Source organism: Ischnura elegans, chromosome X (assembly GCF_921293095.1).
Source record: "Ischnura elegans chromosome X, ioIscEleg1.1, whole genome shotgun sequence".
NCBI lineage: Eukaryota > Metazoa > Arthropoda > Insecta > Odonata > Coenagrionidae > Ischnura > Ischnura elegans.
In genome coordinates, this window is record NC_060259.1 from 78,236,884 (window position 1) to 78,254,239 (window position 17,356).

At 38.3% G+C, this 17,356-nt stretch overlaps 1 long non-coding RNA gene across 1 annotated transcript; it reads left to right on the forward strand.

The window, feature by feature from the left end:
* Nucleotides 1–2,042: 2,042 nt before the first annotated feature.
* LOC124171578 lies at nucleotides 2,043–11,991 on the forward strand. The gene is made up of 3 exons (XR_006867853.1): nucleotides 2,043–2,247; nucleotides 11,371–11,534; nucleotides 11,681–11,991. It is a non-coding gene; the product is annotated as an uncharacterized LOC124171578 (long non-coding RNA).
* Nucleotides 11,992–17,356: the final 5,365 nt, after the last annotated feature.

A 17,356-nucleotide genomic window follows, 5' to 3' on the forward strand; every position in this document is an offset into this window, starting at 1 on the left:
TGAAGTGTACCCCCTTTCCTAGTGATCCAAACGATATTTTCTCCTGGATACGGCCTTTTCCATTGGGCCCCTTGATGACGGCTACGAAGCTGAGTGTACGTGTGGAAAGAGGGTGACGGTTGAAGAATGCCTCTAGGCAGCATTACCTAGGAGTGAGTGCGTCTAGTGTATCACCGAAAAAAAAAGTGAAAATTTTTGTGCTGTGTTGCGAGGATATTTCCGTCTGGCAAAATTATTTTTACTCTGCTAATAATCTACCTGTAATTATGTTGGAAAGCAAACCACTTTCATCGCTGTTGATGAGTATTTTGAACGGAAAATATGTTGTATTATGGAACGATAGAGACATTCATGAAGTGATGAAGATTAATTTGAAAATATGTGTACCTTGTTGTGTTTAAAAAAATGGGTAATTTAAAATTTTGGATTTGTTAATTTTAAATAAGGAGTGACATATCACACAAAAGGACTTCATCGTTTGGATCTGATTTTTGAGAAGTGTGTGTGTTAAAAAATCTTGGTACGTCCATTGGAAAAATTTTCACCTGTTAATTAAGAAAAAAATGTGTCATTATTGTCTCGATATTCATAAATGGAGTAAGTTCGGCTTCATTCATTGGATGTAATTTTCATGCAGAAAATTGAAAACTACTTAACAGAATCCAGATACCTTGTCTCTTCATTGAATTACTCTGAATACTTTATATAAACTGAAATTTTTTTCACTATTACGATGTCAATTTCACTATGATGAGTTTTTTTAAAACATCACTCTTTGTAAATACTTGATGTAGAAATTTAAAAATAAATATCTTCTGTCTTCGCAGCCCAATATTTGAGTTTAATTTCTTTGCATCCTGAACTGGTTTACATGCCTTAACTCTCAGTATAAGATTTGATTTCCTAGTGGCACTTACGATAACCGTCATTTATTATCTGCTTCTTCCATGAATTGCAGTCTTGGCCATTAGCAATAACTCCATCGCGCAATTCTGTCCTTCACAGTACTTTATAGCAATTCCTTATGGTGCATTGTGTGACAGATAAATTCGTTATTTCTTAAGATATCCCATAATTTTATTTTCCTCCCATTTCATAGAGAAACTTCGTCATCGATAACTACATGTGCCAAAGCTGTTTCAACATTAAAAAAACTGCTTTGCAAACAAAATCAATTCATTCCTTGAATTATTTGGTATATTCTGGTACATTCTCTCGATCATTGAAGTGATATCCTCCAAAAATAAGTATTCAATCATTTAGTCGTAGTTTTCGAGCTGATTTTCTTTGATTGTCTGCAATTTATATTTCTTGTGGAACATCACTTCATTTATTTTCCCTTATCACTTGTATTTCTTGTTTGAAGCCCCCTTCATTAGTCCAATTTCAGTCAAAATACCTCACTGCTTCAACCATCGTTCGTGAAACCGATATCCAGGTAGATGATTTCTCCACCTCTTCAAACGTCTACCCAATTAATGAGCCATCATATCTCAAGATGTGGCCTATAAGGTTGTTCCGTTTTCTTGTTAAGGTTTTCATGATGCTTCTCCTCTCTCCTACTCCTCTTAGGACTTCCTCGTTACTAACTCGGTCGATCCATTTGATCTTCATCATTCTATTAACCGAATGAATCTCGAATCCATGTTAATCTCGAATTCATGTAAATCTCAAATCCGTGTGAATCTCGAATCTGTGTGAATCTGTCGATTTACTGTTTTCAAATGTTGTGACAGATAGCTATCGGCAGAGATTATTTTTATTATAAAGAAAAATTTAATCAATTATTTTCAGATTTTAAACGTCTTCAATAGGTCAGAATATTAGGTATGCTATGAATACTATATTAACTGCAGTTCACAATTCATGTGAAATTGGATTGAACCGTTGTATCGTTCATTCTGAAGGATTCGTTCATGAACGAAACAGCTCTAGTATGCCCCCACAAGGATTCCTATATTGCTATCTCGTTCAGCCACTGTCCTCCGACACCGAAAACTGCTCACTCATCTTCAGAGAAGTCGGCGACTACAGCGCCAGTGCGTCGCAGTGCGAACGAAGCAGTTGGAGAGAGTACACCAACAGTAGCGGTTGGAAGCACGTTCGCTCTTTCGTGAAGTTTACCGAGTTCCAAAGATGTTTTGGGTTCAGCTATCCGTCGTACCGAACGACCCTTTTCGAGTCTTCACTGAGGATGAAGTGGTTGAGAGACTTCAATCGGTCGGCATGCCTAATTATCTGGTGAAGGTAAGAGTGAAGGCCTGGTTACACGATACATTAGCACGTACGGGTTAATGTCTAAATGTATGAACGCGAGAATGAACGCCAAAATGCACCGTGTAACCACCCAACTTGTGCGAATGCATGAACGGAAAATAGAACCTGTTCTAATTTGGTTCATGCATTCGTACATGTTCCGTTCCGGTCCACCAAAATCATTCACGCAAACGTACATTAACTTGTAGGTGTTAATGTACCGTGTAACCAGGCCTTAACAACCTTTTTTTTCGTATCTTCACGTACATTGTTTCCTTATTATATTCTTACCATTACGCAAGTGGCAAAATTTTTCTCCGGGAGGACCTTGCCTACACTGACATATATCGATGGCTAACTTCTAAAAACACGTATATAAAAATTAGCAACTTTACAGGAGAGCAAAAGAAACTATTTATATTTTTAATTGTACAATGAAATTAAAAAGCAAAAAATTCATAAAACTTAAAACGAAGAATACAGCTGAAAATAAAGAGAAGTTTTTAGCTTGAATTTTATATTTTTAAATTTCATTGTATCTTAAGATACCCGTCTCAAACCGGCTAAAATTTGAGATACGTGTTGTTAGAACTTAGTCATCAATATATTTGTCGATTCGCACCAGTGGCGGATATAGATGGGGGGCGCGCGGTCCCCCCACTCCCCTTGTGGGTCCGCCCGTATTGCCGAACATTGCAAAACCACAACCGTAACTTTTTTATATCATAAGATGGCATTGTATCTTACATGTGTATAATCACTTAAATTAAAATTTTCTTAAACTCTGCCTTTGACTTAATCATTTTTTTATTACGATAAAAGTAAAGACAACTCAAGATATATTTTGCGCCCCCCCTGGAGTTTTTTCTGTGTTCGCAACTGATTTGCACGCATCGGAAAACATTGCATTTCATTGCGTTAGGTCGGTGTTTCGTTTGCTATGTTCTGAAAGTAAAATTTATCGTTACATATTGGTAGAAAGTGAGTGACCTTCCCTCAGTGGCGGATACAGATGGGGGCGCAGGGGGGGCGCGCCCCCCATCCCCTTGTGGGGCCGCCCGTATTGCCAAACATTGCAGAACCACAATTTTAACTTTTTATATCATAAGATGGCATTGTCTTGTATTTTTAGATAATAACTTTAATTAAAACCTTCTTAAACTTTGAATGTGACTTGATTATTTTTATTACGATAAAAGTAAAGGTAACTCAAAGTATCTTTTGCGCCCCACCCCTTTGAGTTTTTTCTGTATCTGGTACTGGCTTCCCCGATTCCTCAGTGACCGGCCGTTATTCAGTGACTCGTCTGACTCGTCGTCTTGGTAGTAACAAATGATCATTAACTTTAAGAAGATGCAGTTAATATATGTAAATGTAATATATGTACTAGACAATAGTTTTAACCCCATCCACTTCAACTAAATTAAGTTGGGACTAGCTTTTATCAAAGTCCTTTATGGTTCGGGGGAAAAACGAATTCCCATATCTATCCGTTCGGCAAAACATCTCTCTTAATTTATCGCTTCTATCGGACCTGGAAATATAGTGTGGCTCTAATATTATGTTCTCTGTGTCGCTCTTAAAGATATTTACTCTCAATTGTTCAAGCAATCTAATCCTAGCGCGCAGCCTCCGAGACTCCAACGGATCCAAGCCTAATTCGCTTAACATCTGGGTAACACTGTCTGTACGCCCGTGGCAGTTTTTGACGAAACGCGCAGCCTTCCTTTGTATTTTATTCAGTTCGCGGATCAAGTCTTTCTGCACTTTCAGTGACTCCTCTTACTGCAATATTAATAACAAATGATCTTTAACTTTAAGCACATGCAGTTATTGTAAGTCAAAACTAGGCAATAGTTCTAAATATATTTTTTTCTCTGAGGCTTTGGGGGGGATCTAGCCTCCTCATAAGCAGCGTAACTATTGGGGGGGGGGGGGGGAAGAGGGGATAGATCACTCCCCCAAGACCTCAGGGATATAAAAAACTAATTTAAAACTATTGTCTAATTTTGACATATAATAATAACTACATCTGCATAAAGTTAAAGTTTTAGTATTTCCACATAGTAATTTATTAACACCGACCATGGTTTCGTTACAGAGTAACATTATCAAGGTGAAAAATGCAGGTAAACTGACAGTAATTAACAGTAAATTGACAGTTAATTATTAACTATGTGGAAATAGCAAAGTTGCTGATCCTTCTATCCTGCGATTATGGATTTCGACCAAGTTACGCTCGCTACGATTAATTAAATTTTTAGCGCCAAAATGATGTAAAAGTGTATTTCCAGTCATGCCGCTTTTTTTTTATTTTACCAGATTTTGCATGGGTAAGGGGTCGCCATTCCATACCCCCAAGGGACATTTCTAGGTACGCCACTACACTTCATCCCCTCCATAGTAATACCACTTTTGGCAGACATTGGAATGCGTAGCTACGTGTATCGAGAAATGCAATGTTAAAGAAAAGGAACCCCTGGGAAAGTGCTTTCCTCAGGTTAAGTACTGGGGGTGGTCGCACCCCTCACACTGCCTATGTGCCTACTTACCACAATTAATTGGCACCTAGTCGTCAACCACCTATCGCAGTAAGGTTACCATCAGTGGCGTAACTATGGGCAGTGGCGTAGCCAGGGGGGAGGTCTAGGGGGTCCGGACCCCCCCCCCCCCCCGAAATAGAAAAACACAATTATTTTCCTTTGTAAAAGAAAACGAAATATTGAAAAATCATGAAATTGCAAGACATTTCTATAACAAATGAAGTTTTTTCGATTATTAAAAGTGTTAAAATTAGTTTAAAACCCATTACTTAGTACCCTGTTTTTCTAAAATTTTCCCCCCTGGTTTTGGACCCCCCGAGCGAAATTCCTGGCTACGCCACTGACTATGGGGGGTCGAGGGGGATAGATCCCCCCCCCCCCCAAAGCCTCAGAGAAATAAAAAATATTTAAAACTAATGTCTAGTTTTGATATATTATAACTGCGTCTGCTTAAAGTTAATTTTTTAGTGCGAAAATGATGTGAAATGTATTTCCAGGCATGTTATTTTTCAAAAAACGGAGGTGGGGTATCGCCACCCCTGGCTATCCCATTCCCTCCCCCCCCCCCCAAAAAGCATAGTTCTAGTTACGCCACTGGTAACCGGTGATAGCCTTAGTTGTCGATTGAATGAGGTGGGATGATTCCGGAGCAAATATATCTTTTTTACGTGATGTGATAGTGTCCGAATTGAAATGTTGTCTTCGCTTTCTGGGGAACAAGTCTTTGCCAAAATATAGATGTTTCTTTGTTTTAACTATACCGAAAAGCAACTTTCATTATTTTAACTTCTTTACATGCTCGCTTTTACATTGTGATGTAGGTAAACGTCTTGGAGACTTAAGTATAGGATATCCGCTCTTTTTCCTCATAATTTCAACGTAAAATTCCCTTATTTCACCCCATGGTTGTTTTTCCTTTACTAACCATTTAATTTGTACTCTAACAATTCGACAGTTATTTATTTACTGCGTCATTCTATATATTGCGTGAATTTCCCCTACGCCAGTCTTTTCTTCTTTCATTCTCATAACTAAGTATGCATACACTTCTAATACCATTGATTATATCGTAAAGCTTAATTTTTATAGGCGGCGAAGGTTATATAAATTGGAAGTCAGATGAAAGGCAATCTTAGCTATCTAGGAATGGTTTGGTTGTTCTACTAGTCAAGGTTAAATCGAAACTTGAAGCTTGTACTTGGTCTAAGGCTCCATGTTATCAATAAAAGACACTTTGTCACTTCCACGATATATTTATAAAATCCGACTGGTTTCGGCTGTTACACCATTCATCATCATCACTGGTCAACAATCCTAGGATTGGTTTGACGCAGCTCTCCACTCAGTTCTCCTATCAGCTAATCTTTTCACTCATACGTATTTCTTCTCTTTCACATCTCTCTTTACTTGTTCCATATATTTTGTTCGAGGTCTTCCTTTTCCATTCTTGCCTTCCACCTGTCCTTCGACGATTGTCTTCATCAGGCCATAATGGTTACACCATTATCAAGTTTAAAATTCCGAACGGAATATATATATTTTTTTTTGTTACACCATTATCAAGTGAAAAAAAATATATATTCCGTTCGGAATTTTAAAAATATATTGAGGAAGTAACAAAGTGTCTTTTATTGGTATTAACTCAACGCTAGTGCCATCTTATTTGTTATAGATATAATAACCTTAAATATATTACAAAACGTGTTCATATTTTTTTAAAACATTAGTAAGTACTTGGTTATATTTTATGATAGTGGACTCGTTCAAAAGAAGTGAGATTTACGAGAGCAATTAAGAGAAGTTCCACAGATATCTTTCACGGAAGTCCGGAAAACATTATGTCAGAACCTCATAATATTTTTTGATCCGACAGACACGTGGGAATGATAAATTTATTTTTCGTTTCCTTCTTCTTTATTAATTTTCGTTTCCTTCTGACTTCGTTTTTCCTTGAAAAGATAAGGGCTTAGATAGATGCTAGGTGAGACTTGATATTCGAATAACTCAGGCGCAGATTTTTTTGCACGCTTTTTATTAACTTGCTTAATCTGTTAGCCTGTCATAAGATTGATTTTTAATCCACTTCCCATAGTCGGAAAGGTCTTGAAATTTTCACTAAAGATCCGAAATGTAGGAGCCAATAGGGTAGTTTCCTTCATCATAGAAAATGAAAGGCATGGATTGCGATTCGTTACCGACCATTACTGTATTCATAATATACAAATTATTTGGTTTTATAAATCCCAGTTTAGACGAATGTTAATGGTCAATTTTAAACCCATTTGAAAAAGGCTAGATTGGCACCCATGCGATACCACTCCACGTGACGTCACAGGGACATAGTTTCTATGCGAGTAGATAGGAGTTTTACATCGTCTGAGATTACCAATGCATGCATGAGGCACAGAGCTCAGGGAAACATCTCTTAACAATCACCTATCAAAATTGCCTATGTTCCGAAAGTTTCCTTCGTTTGATAGGATACTAATAATCCTTATTTAAGCCAAGCGCTACCTCCTAGCAGCCCGTATCGTAGCGGCGCTCATAGCCTCGCACCAAGTTGGCCTCACACGGCGGCAGCCGGAACCAGAAGGACGTCATATGGGCTTTTCCCAGCATTCATCACAGGGACATAGTTTCCATACGAGTAGATAGGAGCTTTACATCGTCTGAGATTACCAATGCATGCATGAGGCACAGGGCTCAGGGAAACATGTCTTAATAATCACCTATTAAAACTGCCTATGGTCGGAAAGTTTCCTTCGTTTGATAAGGTATTAATGATCCTTATTTAAGCCAAGTGCTACCTGCTAGCAGCCTGCATCGCAGTGGCGCACATATCCTCGCCCCAAGGTCACCTCACACGGCGGTACCGGGAACCAGAACGACCTCACACGGGGTTTCCCCAGCATTCATACTTAGCCGTCGCGTTTTCGTGCGCTTGAAATTTTTCACTTTTAATTTAATAGCGAAAAATAGATAACGTCATTTAAAAATCTAAAAGCGTGAAATACGTGCTCCAGGAGTAATAATCTTTCGATTTAGGCTATAAAAAAGTAATAGGAAACCACCCTATTTCGGTACATATCAACCAAAATAAAATACATTTTCAGTGTATTTCTAATCTTTCACTGACACATATTTGACAATTAAAGTGTCTTTGCGCACGTTAGGGGTGCTACGATGAAAATCCACACTTAGTAATAAATTTTGAAAGCTCTCTTCCTTCTACGGTCTGACTTCAAATCTTGAATTAGTTTCACCCCTCTCTCTGCACAAACATTTACCACTTGAAGACCCCGAATAATTTGCAAATCATTCCTGGATGTTCATCCCATTCTCGATGTGCACATCAAAGAATGTAGTGCTTATTTACAATGTATTAAATAGCTTTCTCGAATTAGTAATGAAAAAATTTGTTACAGATACCTTAGTCATGTCTTTATGTTTGTAGAATGCCTTCTTCGGTGGATCATATTTTCCCTCACATGTCCTCATACGGCGTATCACGTTTTCCTTTTCACACCTAGAAAAGGATCCGTCAAAGATTGACAGGTCTACCAACTCCTCACTCAGGTGCCACGAGTGGTTTGGAAACCTCTTCTGTACTGCTTTCGCTATGCCCAGATTAACTCTGTCGTAATTAACAAGGCTTTTTAGGAACTGCAGTTCAGTGTTTGGATGCAGCATAAGGAGCGGAGAACCACATCCTTTACTTTCTTCTTGAACATATTGAAATCTATTCCACCAATAACTGCATTTCGTGCTCCTCTTTGATTGCGTAAGAATTTTACTTCTTCAGTCCAAGCACATTTATCCGAGAGATAAATTGCACTTTCCTCCTCGTGCGTCCAAAACCCAATGGTACCGCTCCTTGCAATGTCAAACAAATCATCAAGTTTTGTAACGAAAGATTATCTTCATCTCCACTGTGGTTCGCGCCCTCTCTTTATGTCGTCGCACGTTCATCCATTGTTCGCGTAATTTTCCGTAATAAGAGGAATTCTCGTTTTGTACCGTGGATGAAACGCATTTCTTAGTTTTTCTCGCACTAAGTCTCATGCATTTAGATCCCATTAGGTGATAGAGAAAACATACAGTACTTCTCTCACTGCAGCTAACATTCAGCCAAGTTTTTCTTCTATTTCTTTTGCAACCAGTTCAATGCCTGGATTTAGTCTTGATTTCATGCATTTCCTTGTTGGCCTATTCTTAACATGAACGTCACGTGTATTCATGATAAACTAGTTATTTCACCATATTTCTCCTTAAATCCTAAAAAAAACTAAGCACTTCCTATCCTTTGCACACTATACACAAAAACCATCTCTCCACTGCTCGTGAACTGACTGCTTCGTTTCTACTTCCTTGAATATTTCTATCTACTTTTGGTGCCCTGGAAGCCCTGCTCATCTCCTTCGTTCATTTATAACTCACAGACACAACTGTATCACATGCTTATAATATTTTGTTCATAAAGAGCAATTTGGAAAATGCTGGAGTGGTTCGCTGCCGTATGGCGGCAACAAATTAAGGTTTAAGGAGTCGGTACCCAGTGCATAGGATGGCGTTGAAGGGTTAAAATTGACATTGAAGGATTTAACAACATTAATCATGACACAAGAGGAACAACCTGTTCAATTCTGTACCACTAGCATGAAATTATTGTCATCAGGAGGAAAGTCTTTGCCGAGGGAGGGGAGGGGGTGGAGGGGAAGTCTCTAGTAAGTGGTGCGGGCCGTACCTCAGAGGCACTGCGATGGGGGTGGCGCCCTGGCGGGTGGATTGCATTACGACGGACGATGTCTCTTGAACGCTTAGAAAAAATGTCAAAGCAAACAGAAAATCGGCCCTAGGTATACTTTACTTTTACGTTTTATACAGGGATAGCATTTTTTCGGCTCCAAAAACCTCAATTGAGGGTCCTCAGTACTTAGGGCCCTTGGGGCACGGGTTGCCGTTATTTTATAGTAACCAAATTTTAACACGTGAATATAAACCTCATTTGAATCATTTCGAGACTAGGAAAACAACTTTTCGCAATTCTGAAAAATTTGGGCCGGCCTACTGGGCATCCTGGTCGCCCACTTCTAGAGTTATTCGCGACAAAAATCCCTTTCGTACACGAGTCAATGAGGTCACGAACTATTTCCGGGCGTGATGCAATTTCTCCACCACTCCCCGCCCTTTCGCATGGGTCTCGGGTGACTTCCGTAAATGTTATGACCGTGGCTAGTGCCGGTATACTTAAAACTTGATAATTTTAATTTTCTCATTTGATATTTCTTTTGTATTTTCATTGTTAAAAGTCATTACTCTCACAAGTCGTCCTCATTTTTCTCTTCTTCTTTAAATCCATGATATATTTTGTATTTGAATAGTTGTAATGTATAATTCTTGGATTTTTCTCTCTTTATTTCACCCTTGTACCACTCACATTATATGTTGGTTCGAAGATTTTCGCGGCGTTGATCACATGATCTATTCATTCCCTTCGGGTTTTCAACGCGTCCGTTGGCTTTTGACGGCAACTGTTACGTTGACATTGCAGTCAGCGTCTTCAGGTCGAAGGTGAAGTAACTCGGAAATTTTCCACCTTATATAGGCCTTTTCATCCCGGTACTGCTCTCTTATTGGTCGGCGGTTGTCCATCTCTCATTGCTCGTCTCCCATTGGTCGGTGGTTGGAGAATCCTTTTCCATGCATTGTGCAGGTTGTAGCCTTGATCTCTGTTAAAATTTGCCGGCGTTTTCGCTACCTCAATAGCTTCTCTGATGAGGCGAGGGTAGTATTTATTTTCCTTTGCTAGTGTTATTTTAGCGTCTTCATACATAACATACTCTTTGAAGACATAACATGCTCTTAGGGAAGGCGGAAATTTTTCGAGTTACTTCACCTTCGACCTGAAGACGCTGGCTGCAATGTCAGCGAACTGTTGTTGCTTAAAGCCAACGGACGCGGTGAAAACCCCAAGAGAATGCATACATCATCACATTATATGTTTTAATATCCTAATTGTTTTTGTGCTATTAGATTTTTTTTTAATAATCATAAATCTGCACCCGCCGCTTCTTTAAAGAAATATAAGATGGTAATCCCAATTAAGGTACGGGGTACTTATGTTCCACTTTACTATTCCATTTATTGTGTACAGGGGCGCAGCAAGGAATTAAGGCTGGGGGGGGGGGGTTTAGGTGCAACTAATACCGGGGTGTATGGGGGTGTGGAATACCCACCCGGATAAGCGGTAGTTGCGAGATTAATAAATTGCGGAATTTTAAGATAAGTGGTTCAAAATGGCGAGTTTTACGGCTTTCTGAGGGATATTTTATTAATCCTTACACTATTCTATTAGTAATATCATTACAATTAAGTAAAATGGATCAAACTTAAAAATTTCTATGAGCTCTGGGGGTGGGAGTTATCCCCCAAAATCCCCCTTGCTGCGCCGCTGATTGTGTATACGTACTCTGTAATCTTTGAAAAAGTGGAATAAATAGTATTATAATCATTATCAATACCTAAATTCTACCCCACTAAAGGTGATTTTTTTTCCTTCATCACTTTACAGAGAGACCTCACTATTTGGGAGCTCACCTATGGTCCGATGGATTTGGCACAAATCATTTCAACGGTGACCGAAGCAATGACATCCTTCCATGCCATTGGTGGATTGGTCTCCGTGAAATGGGTTGTTCCACAGTATTAGACGTGTCCTCGAGTATATTACACGAGGTAAGTTATTTCTTCATAGTTTTCGGTGATAAATTTGACAAATGAAGTAATAGCAGATACTGTGAAGAGAAATAAACTGAATTTATAATTTGTAACAAAATCATCGCGAATGCATGTGTGATATCTTTTCTTTCTCCCATTTTTAGGCACCGAGTCCAAGGGTAGCTACATTCTCTTTTACACATTGAACCAAAGATTCAACCAAATCGGAGGCACAAGATCCCACTCACGTATCACAGCATTTAAAAAATATAATCCTTGCAACAAATAACAAAATTCTGCTGAAATTGGATATCTTGTTTAAGTTTGTACTGTAATTTTTGTTGCCGGTATATTAATGCAAAGAAGAAGAGAAACTGAGAGAAATCATGATAATTGCTGTAATTTTTTTCGAGTGAAATCTCTGTACTATTTCACACAAAATAAGTGTAAAAGGGATGAATAAAAAATACCTTTGGACCTGAACAACCGCCGATCATTGCATTATTTCATGTTATCAGCCTTTGTCCCCCCTGCTTTATCGTGTGGGTAAATAGAAGTGGTTAAGAAGCGCAAATACGAGAAGAATGAATCTAACGGGAGTTTCACTTGAAATGCTGTGAATGTATAAATCAAAGAATTTAGGTATAGTAAGATAAGTGAAAGTTGTTAAATATATCTTCCTCAGAGAATGGATACGCACTTTTTTCGTAAATTAATTATCATACATCTTCGACGGGATTGACCAAAACGATGGCAGAAGATGTTGGAATGGATAGTCCTTATCCGTAATGCATTCCAACTCTAAGTAATCTGAATATAGCCTATCGTACCGAAGCGACGCACAGTGGTCTGAAATCGGAAAAAGCCGGACAAAAGTCCAAAATGGCTTTTTTTGATATAGAGACTTAAAACTTAGCGTAAATACTCATAAATGATGGCTAATTATGGTTATGTATGCCATTTTACATAAATTTGATCCGTTGCTGAGATACAGCAGCTCAAACATGACCAATGTTTCAAAAATGAGCGCGATCTCGTTTTTTTCCGAAAATCTTTGAACTTAAGCAGGTGGTGTTGCAGTTGTATGATTTTTATGGAATAAAAAACACAATATTCCTTTTGCATAAAATCTTCGAAGTTCCGGATGTAACTGTGGACACGGCAACAGGAAATCTGTAAAAGGGTGCATTGCTCCCATTTGAACGACTTAATTTCACTTTTTAAATTAATTAATAAACGTTCGAAACAGACTACTACCTTGAAATGTTGAGGGCATATTCAGTAGATCCATTTTTCAAACAATTCAAATTTTTGAAGTAAGGTCTGATGCTGACACCGGCACTTATAAGATTGGCCGCCTCCCGGGCAATCACGTTAGACCTTCCAACTGATGAAAAATATAGCGTACCTATATATAAGCTTGCAAACTTCATCCACTCACCATGAACCCTGAGGATGGAACCCTGCCCGTGTTCCAAGCTTTTTCTTCTATCACTCTGGTATGTGTCTTTCAACCATAGAAGTGCAATCCTGCACACATATGAATTCAATCACTTAGTCGTAGCTTTCAAGCTAATTTCTGAATATTGCTTTAATAGTCGAAGTTCCGGATGTAACTGTCTAGATATTTCTTATGAAATAGCTTAAAATGTGGTAACTTATCACTTGCATTTCTTGCTGAAAGCACCCTTTTAAAGTCCAATTTACTCCATGCATACACATGACTCCTGCAGAATGAGAAATTAGCAGGTCAGTACAAGGGCGCACAGTGGTCCGGATCCGGAAAAAGGTGGACAAAAATCATTTTTTTCGACTTTTTTGAAACTCGCTTAGACTATATAAGTTATCTAGTAATATATCTAGGGTATCACCTTTCATTCTTACTGATTTATTAAAAAAATTGTTTCCTTAAATATATTGCGTCAAAGTAGCACTATTTCTAATAGAAACTTGATTTTTCAGTTTTCTCGAAAATTACGTATTTCAGATTTATTTTTGGATTTACGCCGCCAATTATATTCGTAAAATAACTTTGCAATATAGTATTATAGACATTGCACTGTCATAAAATATAGATTTCAACCTTTTAGGGGTGTTGACGATTGCTGTAGAATTATTTGAAGAGGAGTAATACTTTTCGAAAAAATTCGCATAAATGCTGAATTATAATAAAATATAACGTCGATTTTCGCGGATTAGGCTATTGCTGACAATAAAGTACAGTATTATAAAGATATTAGTAAAGAAATCAGCAGCAAGTTTTTGCAAGTAAGCGAATAACAATGATTTCTGCTCCTAGGCGTGGTAGACACGCCAGCATCAGCACAGTGTAGGCACATGGTAAATTGTGTTTCATGGGCCAGAATCACAAAAATAAAAGTTTAGCAATTTTAAATACTATTTTATACTTTGTTATCATCCAACCTTAATCTCTGTGTGGACCAAGAGAATAATTTCGGTCTTCGAGGTTAAGCGCAGTTGTGACGCTGGGAGAGGAGAAAAAAATGTTTTCTTCGATCGCTTCTCAGAACGACTTCAATCGCGTTTTGGTAATCTACTGAAGTAAATACGACAGGCTACACGCACTGCTACTGGGAAAGCCCACTACCGGCTTCCCTTTCTTTCAATCCGAAGTGGTAAGAGGCCCGTTACCCGAACACTTGCCGGACCTTAGGGTAGTGGGAAGGGATCCTTAGTCGGGACATTTTGTTATCTTAGCTTGGCGCACCACCGAATTTGAGTTTATTGCTTTTCAAGGGGCGGTCTGACCTGCAAGTGAATCTGCACGTGTTAATAGATGAGGTCTTTACCCTCCACCCGCCTCCTTTTGAACGGATTTTATTGCAGGCCCGCCACAGGTATGCATTTTCGCACAAAATTCTAACATTTCCCATTTCTCTTTACGGGGTCCAACCAACCAACAAGTTATCCAGGGGAATACCCACATTTCCATGGGTAAAAATTTCTCCTCTTTTTAACCCCATCCATATTTCGGTCGAAACCGTCGAAACAATATGGTACCCTTCAGTTTCTCCTTTGCTTTCGATGTGAACACATACCCATAACTAATTGAGAAGTCCTATTTTGGCTACTGTTTTTGCGATTTACATTGATCTCGCGAAGAAGTTGTAGTGTTGTGATAACTAAAAACATTGTGATTCAGTGATTTATTATTAGTTCCTGACAGCCACAGAAATAAGGATTATTGAGCAGGTATACTATGTTTTATTTATTTCCGATTCTAGTTTCCGTTTTTTTAAATTGGTCTGAGACGAGGCACCGCACTAATTTTTCATATTTTCCCTTCTATTTGATATTTATCTCTCTTTAGAAAAAAGGCTGTTTTTTTAGCTTTTTTGCAAACCTGTTTTTTATTGTTGACTGTCAAAAATGTCATGGACATTTACGCGGCGAGAACTGGACGAAAAAATGCTGGAGAAAAAAGTGAAAACCACGGATGCTCGAAAAAGGAATGTTAATGCATATCTAGAGAGTTGTTTCAGATTACACGGAGATGAGGAGGCAAAACTTGAGCTTATTAATTTTTTCAGCATGAATTTTTTTTATTCCTACGAGAGAAGATGGCGAGCTAGTTCGCGAACAAACTCTTTTTTTTGTAGAGGAATGGCACTTGGTTGGACAAAATTGTTTATTTCCCTGATGCTGTATTTCGCAACCTTCCAAGCACCTCAGGTTCGTATTTTCCTAGTATTCTAATGGTGACATGGGGTCCCCTGGGATATTGTTCTAGTAGTCTTATTTTTTAACAGGTACCTCCGATATAAGGAGGAGTAGGCCAAGTAAACAATTCACTGACGTCACTACGCGCTCCAAAATGAGGAAAACGAAGTTGCTTGAAGTCAATTAATTTTCAGGAGTAGAAGAAGAGTTAATCTTTCAGTGCTCAACAATTGTGAGATCTCTGTCTTGCGGATTTTTTACTGATCCAGTAAAATTTGAAAAGTTCTGTATGGATACAGCGGAAAATTTTGTGAGTCATTTTGGATGGTTTTACATGCCACCCACAGTGCACAAAGTATTGCAGATGTCATCAAGTCGGCTCTTCTTCCTATTGGAGAACTGTCGGAGTAGGCCCAGTAATCTCGCAATAAAGATATTAGAAAATATCGCGAGCATCACGCGAGAAAAATATCTCGACTTTATACGAATGAAGATATTTTCCAGAGCCTGATCCAAACATCGGATCCTTTTATTAGCACAATAGGAACTGAAATGAACAAATGGCGGGGCCTTAAAGATCTTCCGCAGGAAGTTCGTGATCTCTTGGTCTTGCAAGAGTCTCAAAATTCTGCGAGCGAATGCGAAGAGGAGGAGAAAGGGTGGGATTCAGAAGAATCTGGTGCTGAATAATCACAATACATAGTTTTAAAGTTATTAGGCATTAACCATGCTTATATGAGAATTAAAGAGTCGCCTAAATACTATTTTGACGCTATTTAATAATTAATTTTTAGTCCATGCAGAAAAACCTCACGAAATTTGGAAATGGCACCTCTTTAACGTAATTCAATGCACCCAACAACCCTACTTTTAGCCGTTTTTTGTTTATTGACTAATTTCATAGATCATTCACACCGACCAAATAAATAATTATAATTTATTTTCATATTTTATCATGATTACCGTTCGTCTATGCAGTTACAATTAGACAGTTAATAGGTTAAAGTTCCACGATATCGCCTAAAATAATGTTTATTTCGTAACAATAACTGCAGAAATGAAAATAGCACGCCAATAAACATAAAGAGAGCAATTTTCAAAGACATCCAAATAAAATCTGATTTTTGTCCAACTTTTTCGCGACTGTGGGGCGTACCCAGGGTCATAACTAGGGGGGGCATGCCATTGTCTGGGAGGGGCAAACCAAGTGGTGACACCAGTTTATGAGATTATTTCCTTGAAAAATAGTTTTACTTTAGTTACATATCTTATAGATACTAATACATATCATTTTTAGTGGATTTAAAGAAAATTTGTTGAATGCTTTCGTTTCAATTAAGTACTGATTTTGCTTAAAAACTTTTGCGAGTTTTGCTTCTAGAAGGGGCAGCTGCTCCTCGCTGGGTACGCCCATACCTAGGTTGGTGAAACCCAAACTAGGTTAGCTCTCTCCTCACCTATTATTCCCTCACCAGTCAATGAAATATAGCTGAACTCAATACAATACATCAATTACTTTACTCCATCTCAATGGGAGTATACAGGATAGACGAGCCTCTCATCTGCCTCGCTAAAGATTGATTTTTAGCTGTCACGTTGTGACTTTTTGTCTTGCAATTTTTGCTTCTAGGGAGGGGGAAGCTGCCCCCCTTACCCTCGCTGGGCACGCCCATGAATCAGTATGAAAGTAGGTCAAAAGTCTGTAGAGTGAGAAACCAGATCGGAGCCATAAAATATTAACGGGTTAAATTCCAATGGGTTACCTACCAGTAGTGAAATTATCTAATCAAATGTGCACTTTACATTTTTGTGGATAAAAAATTTGTTACATAAATATAGAGGAGTACGGGAGGAAAAAAAGTTTGGGAACCGCTGATCTAATACTATACATTTCCACTTTCTGGAACTAGTACATTTCTGTGGCTATATGAGGGATATGGAGGAACAATTCTCGGATTTAGTAAGGATCTGTGAAATTTCAGCAGGTCTATATCTCCCGTGACAAGTCACTGTTAAATTCGTTGCAGCAAGGAAAAGATAAACACAATTTTAAACATTTTGTGCGTGCTTTTTTATACGAGGGTATTTTTTTTATTTTGCCGATTGAAAACACAATCACCTGTTGAATTTTATGCTGAAAATATCATATTTAAGAAGCC